This window comes from Heptranchias perlo, chromosome 22 (assembly GCF_035084215.1).
Source record: "Heptranchias perlo isolate sHepPer1 chromosome 22, sHepPer1.hap1, whole genome shotgun sequence".
Taxonomy (NCBI): domain Eukaryota; kingdom Metazoa; phylum Chordata; class Chondrichthyes; order Hexanchiformes; family Hexanchidae; genus Heptranchias; species Heptranchias perlo.
This window is the reverse complement of record NC_090346.1, coordinates 1,776,747-1,785,986: the sequence shown is the minus strand read 5'-3', so window position 1 is coordinate 1,785,986 and position 9,240 is coordinate 1,776,747.

Below are 9,240 nucleotides of genomic sequence, written 5' to 3'. Positions count from 1 at the left end.
CCAGTGTTGCTATCTCTCTCCCCCAGTGTTGCTCTCTCTCTCCCCCAGTGTTGCGCTCTCTCTCCCCCAGTGTTGCGCTCTCTCTCCCCCAGTGTTGCTCCCTCTCTCCCCCAGTGTTGCTCTCTCTCTCCCCCAGTGTTGCTCTCTCTCTCCCCCAGTGTTGCTCTCTCTCTCCCCCAGTGTTGCTCTCTCTCTCCCACAGTGTTGCTCTTTCTCTCCCCCAGTGTTGCTCTCTCTCTCTCCCCCAGTGTTGCTCTCTCTCTCCCCCAGTGTTGCTCTCTCTCTCCCCCAGTGTTGCTCTCTCTCTCCCCCAGTGTTGCTCTCTCTCTCCCCCAGTGTTGCTCTCTCTCTCTCCCAGTGTTGATCTCTCTCTCCCCCAGTGTTGCTCTCTCTCCCCCCCAGTGTTGCTCTCTCTCCCCCCAGTGTTGCTCTCTCTCCCCAGTGTTGCTCTCTCTCTCCCCCTAGTGTTTCTCCCTGTATCTCCCCCCAGTAATTCACTCTCCTGCCAGTCCTCTCTCTCTCTCTCTCCCCCCAGTGTATCTCTCTCTCTCTCCCCCAGTGTTTCTCTCTCTCTCTCCCCCAGTGTTTCTCTCTCTCCCCCCAGTGTTTGTCTCTCTCTCTCTCCCCAGTGTTTCTCACTCTCTCTCTCCTCAGTGTTTCTCTCTCTTCCCCCCAGTATTTCTCTCTCTCTCTCTCTCTCTCTCTCCCCGCCAGTGTTTCCCTCTCTCTCTCTCCCCCCAGTGTTCCTCTCTGTATCTCCCCCCGTATTTCACTCTCCTGCTAGTCCTCTCTCTCTCTCCCCCCAGTTTTTCCTTCTCTCTCTCCCCAGTTTTTCTCTGTCCTCTCTCCCCCCGTGTTTATCTCTCTCCCCCCAGTGATTCTCTCCCTCTCTCTCTCCCCAGTCTTTCTCTCTCTCTCTCCCCCCCCCCCAGAGTTTCTCTCTCTTTCCCCCCAGTGTTTCTCTCTTTCTCTCCCCCCAGTGTTTCTCTCTCACTCCCTCTCCCCCAGTGTTTCTCTCTCTCTCTCCACCCCCCCCCCCCCAGTGTTGCTCTCTCTCTGCCCCAGTGTTGCTGTCTCTCCTCCAGTATTTCTCTCTCTCCCCACATTGTTTCCCTCTGTATCTCTCCCCCAGTGTTTCCCTTTGTCTCTCTCTCCCCAGTGTTTCCCTCTCTCTCACTCCCCCCAGTGTTTCTCTCTCTCTCCCCCCGCAGTGTTTCTCTCTCTCTCTGTCACCCCCCAGTGTTCCTCTCTCTGTCTCCCCCCAGTGTTTCTCTCTAAATCTCGCCCCACTGTTTCCCTCTCTCTCTCTCCCCCCAGTGTTTATCTCTCTCTCCCCAGTTATTCACTCCCTCTCTCTCTCCCCAGTCTTTCTCTCCCTCTCTCTCCACCCAGTGTTTCCCTCGCTCTCCACCCAGTGTTTCTCTCTCCACCCCAGTGTTTCTCTCTCCCCCCAGTGTTTCCCTCTCTCTCTCTCCCCAGTGTTTCTCTCTCTCTCCCCCCATTGTTTATCTCTCTCCCCCCAGTATTTCTCTCTTTCTCTCCCCACAGTGTTTCTCTCTCACTCTCTCTCCGCCCCCCCCCCCAGTGTTGCTCTCTCTCTCCCCAGTGTTGCTCTCTCTCTCCCCCAGTGTTGCTCTCTCTCTCCCCAGTGTTGCTCTCTCTCTCCCCAGTGTTGCTCTCTCTCTCCCCCAGTGTTGCACTCTCTCTCCCCCAGTGTTGGTCTCTCTCCCCCAGTGTTGCTCTCTCTCTCCCCCAGTGTTGCTCTCTCTCTCCCCCAGTGTTGCTCTCTCTCTCCCTGACTGTTGCTCTCTCTCTCCCCCAGTGTTGCTCTCTCTCTCCCCCAGTGTCGATCTCTCTCTCCCCCAGTGTTGCTCTCTCTCTCCCCCAGTGTTGCTTTCTCTCTCTCCCCCAGTGTTGCTCTCTCTCTCCCCCAGTGTTGCTCTCTCTCTCCCCCAGTGTTGCTCTCTCTCTCCCCCAGTGTTGCTCTGTCTCTCCCCCAGTGTTGCTCTCTCTCTCTCCCCCAGTGTTGCTCTCTCTCTCCCCCAGTGTTGCTCTCTCTCTCCCCCAGTGTTGCTCTCTCTCTCCCCCAGTGTTGCTCTCTCTCTCTCCCATTGTATCACTCTCTCTCTCACCCCAGTGTTACTCTCTCTCTCCCCCAGTGTTTCTCTCTCTCTCCCCCCAGTGTTTCTCTCTCTCTCCCCCCAGTGTTTCTCTCTATCTCCCCCCAGTGTTTCTCTCTCTCTCCCCCCAGTGTTTCTCCCTCTCTCCCCCAGTGTTTTCCTCGCTCTCCCCCCCCCAGTGTTTCTCTCTCCCCCCAGTGTTTCTCTCTCTCCCCCCAGTGTTTCTCTCTCTCTCCCCACAGTGTTACTCTCTCCACCCCCAGTGTTATTTTCTCTCTCTCTCCGTAGTGTTTCTATCTCTATCTCTCCCCAGTGTTTCTCTCTCTCTCTCCCCCCATTGTTTATCTCTCTCCCCCCAGTATTTCTCTCTTTCTCTCCCCCCAGTGTTTCTCTATCACTCTCTCTCCCCCCAGTGTTTCTCCCTCACTCTCTCTCTCCCCCCCAGTGTTGAACTCTCTCTCCCCCAATGTTGCTCTCTCTCTCCCCCAGTGTTGCTCTCTCTCTCCACCAGTGTTGCTCTCTCTCTCCGCAGTGTTGCTCTCTCTCCCCCAGTGTTGCTCTCTCCCTCCCCCAGTGTTGCTCTCTCTCTCCCCCAGTGTTGCTCTCTCTCTACCGCAGTGTTGATCTCTCTGTCCCCCAGTGTTGCTCTCTCTCTCCCCCAGTGTTGCTCTCTCTCTCACCCAGTGTATCACTCTCTCTTTAACCCCAGTGTTACTCTCTCTCTCTCCCCCCGTGTTTCTCTCTCTCTCCCCCCAGTGTTTCTCTCTCTCTCCCCCCAGTGTTTCTCTCTCTCTCCCCCAGTGTTTTCCTCGCTCTCCCCCCCCCCCAGTGTTTCTCTCTCCACCCCCAGTGTTTATCTCTCTCCCCCCAGTGTTTCTCTCTCTCTCCCCACAGTGTTACTCTCTCCAACCCCCCCCCCACAGTGTTATATTCTCTCTCTCTCCGTAGTGTTTCGATCTCTCTCTCCCCAGTGTTGCTCTCTCTCTCCCCCAGTGTTGCTCTCTCTCTCCCCCAGTGTTGCTCTCTCTCTCTCCCAGTGTTGCTCTCTCTCTCCCCCAGTGTTGCTCTCTCTCTCCCCAGTGTTGCTCTCTCTCTCCCCAGTGTTGCTCTCTCTCTGCCCCAGTGTTGCTCTCTCTCTCCCACAGTGTTGCTCTCTCTCTCCCCCCAATGTTTCTCTCATTCTCCACGCAGTGTTTCTCTCTCTCTCTCCCCAGTGTTTCTCTCTCTCTCCCCCAGTGTTTGTCTCTCTCTCTCTCCCCAGTGTTTCTCACTCTCTCTCCCCAGTGTTTCTCTCTCTTCCCCCCAGTATTTCTCTCTCTCTCTCTCCCCCCCCCCAGTGTTTCCCTCTCTCTCTCTCCCCCCAGTGTTTCTCTCTGTATCTCCCCGCAGTATTTCACCCTCCAGCCAGTCCTCTCTCTCTCTCTCTCCCCCCAGTTTTTCTCTCTCCTCTCTCCCCCCCGTGTTTATCTCTCTCCCCCCAGTGATTCTCTCCCTCTCTCTCTCCCCAGTCTTTCTCTCTCTCTCTCTCCCCGCAGTTTTTCTCTCTTTCTCTCCCCCCAGTGTTTCTCTCTCACTCTCTCTCCCCCCAGTGTTTCTCTCTCTCTCTCCAACCCCCCCCCCCAGTGTTGCTCTATCTCTCCCCCAGTGTTGCTCTCTCTCTCCCCCAGTGTTGCTCTCTCTCACCCCAGTGTTGCTCTCTCTCTCCCCCAGTGTTGCTCTCTCTCTCCCCCAGTGTTGCTCTCTCTCTCCCCCAGTGTTGCTCTCTCTCTCCCCCAGTATTTCTCTCACTCCCCCCATTGTTTCCCTCTGTATCTCTCCCCCACTGTTTCCCTTTGTCTCTCTCCCCCCAGTGTTTCCCTCTCTCTCTCTCCCCCCAGTGTTTCTCTCTCTCTCACTCCCCGCAGTGTTTCTCTCTCTCTCTGTCTCCCCCCAGTATTCCTCTCTCTGTCTCCCCCCAGTGTTTCTCTCTCTATCTCCCCCCAGTGTTTCTCTCTCTCTCACACACCCCAGTGTTTCTCTCTCTCTCCCCAGTTTTTATATCTCTCCCCCCAGTGTTTCCCTCTCTCTATCCCCCCCCAGTGTTTCTCTCTGTATCTCCCCCCAGTATTTCTCTCTCCCCCCAGTCCTCTCTCTCTCTCTCTCTCTCCCCCCAGTTTTTCTCCCTCCTCTCTCCCCCCAGTGTTTATCTCTCTCTCCCCACTTATTCTCTCCCTTTCCCTCTCCCCAGTCTTTCTCTCCATCTCTCTCCACCCAGAGTTTCTCTCTCTCTCTCCCCCCAGTGTTTCTCTCTTTCTCGCCCCCCAGTGTTTCTCTCTTTCTCTCTCTCCCCCCAGTGTTTCTCTCTCACCCACCCCAGTGTTTCTCTCTCTCTCTCCCCCAGTGTTTCTCTCTCTCTCCCTCCCCCAGTGTTTCTCGCTCTCTCTCCCCCAGTGTTTCCCTCGCTCTCCCCCCCAGTGTTTCTCTCTCCCCCCCAGTGTTTCTCTCTCTCCCCCCAGTGTTTCTCTCTCTCTCCCCACAGTGTTTCTCTCTCCACCCCCCCCCCACCCACCAGTGTTATTTTCTCTCTCTCTCCGTAGTGTTTCTATCTCTCTCTCCCCAGTGTTTCTCTCTCTCTCCCCCCATTGTTTATCTCTCTCCCCCCAGTATTTCTCTCTTTCTCTCCCCCCAGTGTTTCTCTCTCACTCTCTCTCCCCCCAGTGTTTCTCTCTCACTCTCTCTCTCTCCCCCAGTGTTGCTATCTCTCTCCCCCAGTGTTGCTCTCTCTCTCCCCCAGTGTTGCGCTCTCTCTCCCCCGGTGTTGCGCTCTCTCTCCCCCAGTGTTGCTCCCTCTCTCCCCCAGTGTTGCTCTCTCTCTCCCCCAGTGTTGCTCTCTCTCTACCCCAGTGTTGCTCTCTCTCTCCCCCAGTGTTGCTCTCTCTCTCCCCCAGTGTTGCTCTCTCTCTCCCCCAGTGTTGCTCTCTCTCTCCCCCAGTGTTGCTCTCTCTCTCCCCAAGTGTTGCTCTCTCTCTCCCCCAGTGTTGCTCTCTCTCTCCCACAGTGTTGCTCTTTCTCTCCCCCAGTGTTGCTCTCTCTCTCCCCCAGTGTTGCTCTCTCTCTCCCCCAGTGTTGCTCTCTCTCTTCCCAGTGTTGATCTCTCTCTCCCCCAGTGTTGCTCTCTCTCCCCCCCAGTGTTGCTCTCTCTCTCCCCAGTGTTGCTCTCTCTCTCCCCAGTGTTGCTCTCTCTCTGCCCCAGTGTTGCTCTCTCTCTCCCCCAGTGTTGCTCTCTCTCTCCCCCAGTGTATCACTCTCTCTCTCACCGCAGTTTTTTTCTCTCTCTCTCCCCCAGTGTTTCTCTCTCTCTCCCCCCAATGTTTCTCTCATTCACCACGCAGTGTTTCTCTCTCTCTCCCCCCAGTGTTTCTCTCTCTCTCCCCCAGTGTTTCTCTCTCTCTCTTCCCCAGTGTTTCTCTCTCTCTCTCCCCCAGTGTTTCTCTCTCTCCCCCCAGTGTTTGTCTCTCTCTCTCTCCCCAGTGTTTCTCACTCTCTCTCTCCCCAGTTTTTCTCTCTCTTCCCCCCAGTATTTCTCTCTCTCTCTCTCCCCCCCCCCAGTGTTTCCCTCTCTCTCTCTCCCCCCAGTGTTTCTCTCTGTATCTCCCCGCAGTATTTCACCCTCCAGCCAGTCCTCGCTCTCTCTCTCTCCCCCCAGTTTTTCTCTCTCCTCTCTCCCCCCCGTGTTTATCTCTCTCCCCCCAGTGATTCTCTCCCTCTCTCTCTCCCCAGTCTTTCTCTCGCTCTCTCTGCCCCCAGTGTTTCTCTCTCTCTCCCCCCAGTGTTTCTCTCTTTCTCTCCCCCCAGTGTTTCTCTCTCACTCTCCCTCCCCCAGTGTTTCTCTCTCTCTCTCCAACCCCCCCCCAGTGTTGCTCTCTCTCTCCCCCAGTGTTGCTCTCTCTCTCCCCCAGTGTTCCTCTCTCTCTCCCCCAGTGTTGCTCTCTCTCTCCCCCAGTATTTCTCTCACTCCCCCCATTCTTTCCCTCTGTATCTCTCCCCCAGTGTTTCCCTTTGTCTCTCTCCCCCCAGTGTTTCCCTCTCTCTCTCTCCCCAGTGTTTCTCTCTCTCTCTCCCCCCGCAGTGTTTCTCTCTCTCTCTGTCTCCCCCGTGTTCCTCTCTCTGTCTCCCCCCAGTGTTTCTCTCTCTATCTCCCCCCAGTGTTTCTCTCTCTCTCACACACCCCAGTGTTTCTCTCTCTCTCCCCAGTTTTTATATCTCTCCCCCCAGTGTTTCCCTCTCTCTCTCCCCGCATTGTTTCCCTCTCTCTATCCCCCCCCAGTGTTTCTCTCTGTATCTCCCCCCAGTATTTATCTCTCCCCCCAGTCCTCTCTCTCTCTCTCTCTCTCTCTCCCCAGTTTTTCTCCCTCCTCTCTCCCCTCAGTGTTTATCTCTCTCTCCCCAATTATTATCTCCCTTTCCCTCTCCCCAGTCTTTCTCTCCATCTCTATCCACCCAGAGTTTCTCTCTCTCTCCCCCCAGTGTTTCTCTCTTTCTCGCCCCCCAGTGTTTCTCTCTTTCTCTCTCTCCCCCCAGTGTTTCTCTCTCACCCACCCCAGTGTTTCTCTCTCTCTCCCCCAGTGTTTCTCTCTCTCTCCCTCCCCCAGTGTTTCTCGCTCTCTCTCCCCCAGTGTTTCCCTCGCTCTCCCCCCCAGTGTTTCTCTCTCCCCCACAGTGTTTCTCTCTCTCCCCCCAGTGCTTCTCTCTCTCTCCCCACAGTGTTTCTCTCTCCACCCCCCCCCCACCAGTGTTATTTTCTCTCTCTCTCCGTCGTGTTTCTATCTCTCTCTCTCCCCAGTGTTTCTCTCTCTCTCCCCCCATTGTTTATCTCTCTCCCCCCAGTATTTCTCTCTTTCTCTCCCCCCAGTGTTTCTCTCTCACTCTCTCTCCCCCCAGTGTTTCTCTCTCACTCTCTATCTCCCCCCCAGTGTTGATCTCTCTCTCCCCCAGTGTTGTTCTCTCTCTCCCCCAGTGTTGCTCTCTCTCTCCCCCAGTGTTGCTCTCTCTCTCCCCCAGTGTTGCTCTCTCTCTCCCCAGTGTTGCTCTCTCTCTCCCCAGTGTTGCTCTCTCTCTCCCCCAGTGTTGCTCTCTCTCTCCCCCAGTGTTGCTCTCTCTCTCCCCCAGTGTTGCTCTCTCTCTCCCCCAGTGTTGCTCTCTCTCTCCCCCAGTGTTGCTCTCTCTCTCCCCCAGTGTTGCTCTCTCTCTCCCACAGTGTTGCTCTCTCTCTCCCCCAGTGTTGCTCTCTCTCTCCCCCAGTTTTGCTCTCTCTCTCCCCCAGTGTTGCTCTCTCTCTCCCCCAGTGTTGCTCTCTCTCTCCCCCAGTGTTGCTCTCTCTCTCCCCCAGTGTTGCTCTCTCTCTCTCCCCAAGTGTTGCTCTCTCTCTCCCCCAGTGTTGCTCTCTCCCTCCCACAGTGTTGCTCTCTCTCTCCTCCAGTGTTTCTCTCTCTCTCTCCCCCAGTGTTTCTCTCTCTCCCCCCAGTGTTTGTCTCTCGCCCCCCAGTGTTTGTCTCTCTCTCTCACCCCATTGTTTCTCTCCTTCTCTCCCCCCGAGTTTTTCTCTCTCTCTCTCCCCCTCGTGTTTCTCTCTCTCTCCCCCAGTGTTTCTCTCCCTTCCCCCCAGTATTTCTCTCTCTCTCTCTCCCCCCAGTATTTCCCTCTCTCTCTCTCCCCCCTGTGTTTCTCTCTGGAGCTCCCCCCAGTATTTCTCTCTTCTGCCAGTCCTCTCTCTCTCACTCTCTCTCTCTCTCCCCCCCCCAGTTTTTCTCTCTCCTCTCTCCCCCTCGTGTTTATCTCTCTCCCCCCAGTGATTCTCTCCCTCTCTCTCTCCCCAGTCTTTCTCTCTCTCTCTCTCCCCCCAGAGTTTCACTCTCACTCCCCCCAATGTTTCTCACTCTCTCTCCCCCCAGTGTTTCTCTCTCACTCTCTCTCCCCACAGTGTTTCTCTCTCTCTCTCCACCGTCCCCCCAGTGTTGCTCTCTCTCTCCCCCAGTGTTGCTCTCTCTCTCCCCCAGTGTTGCTCTCTCTCCCCCAGTGTTGCTCTCTCTCTCCCCCAGTGTTGCTCTCTCTCTCCCCCAGTGTTGCTCTCTCTCCCCCAGTGTTGCTCTCTCTCTCCCCCAGTGTTTATCTCTCTCCCCCCAGTGATTCTCTCCCTCTCTCTCTCCCCAGTCTTTCTCTCTCTCTCTCTGCCCCCAGAGTTTCTCTCTCTCTCCCCCCAGTGTTTCTCTCTTTCTCTCCCCCCAGTGTGTCTCTCTCACTCTCTCTCCCCCCAGTGTTTCTCTCTCTCTCTCCAACCCCCCCCCCCAGTATTGCTCTCTCTCTCCCCCAGTGTTGCTCTCTCTCTCCCCCAGTGTTGCTCTCTCTCTCCCCCAGTGTTGCTCTCTCTCTCCCCCAGTATTTCTCTCACTCCCCCCATTCTTTCCCTCTGTATCTCTCCCCCAGTGTTTCCCTTTGTCTCTCTCCCCCCAGTGTTTCCCTCTCTCTCTCTCCCCAGTGTTTCTCTCTCTCTCTCCCCCCGCAGTGTTTCTCTCTCTCTCTGTCTCCCCCCGTGTTCCTCTCTCTGTCTCCCCCCAGTGTTTCTCTCTCTATCTCCCCCCAGTGTTTCTCTCTCTCACACACACCCCAGTGTTTCTCTCTCTCTCCCCAGTTTTTATATCTCTCCCCCCAGTGTTTCCCTCTCTCTCTCCCCGCATTGTTTCCCTCACTCTATCCCCCCCCCCAGTGTTTCTCTCTGTATCTCCCCCCAGTATTTCTCTCTCCCCCTAGTCCTCTCTCTCTCTCTCTCTCTCTCTCTCCCCAGTTTTTCTCCCTCCTCTCTCCCCTCAGTGTTTATCTCTCTCTCCCCAATTATTCTCTCCCTTTCCCTCTCCCCAGTCTTTCTCTCCATCTCTATCCACCCAGAGTTTCTCTCTCTCTCCCCCCAGTGTTTCTCTCTTTCTCGCCCCCCAGTGTTTCTCTCTTTCTCTCTCTCCCCCCAGTGTTTCTCTCTCACCCACCCCAGTGTTTCTCTCTCTCCCTCCCCCAGTGTTTCTCGCTCTCTCTCCCCCAGTGTTTCCCTCGCTCTCCCCCCCAGTGTTTCTCTCTCCCCCACAGTGTTTCT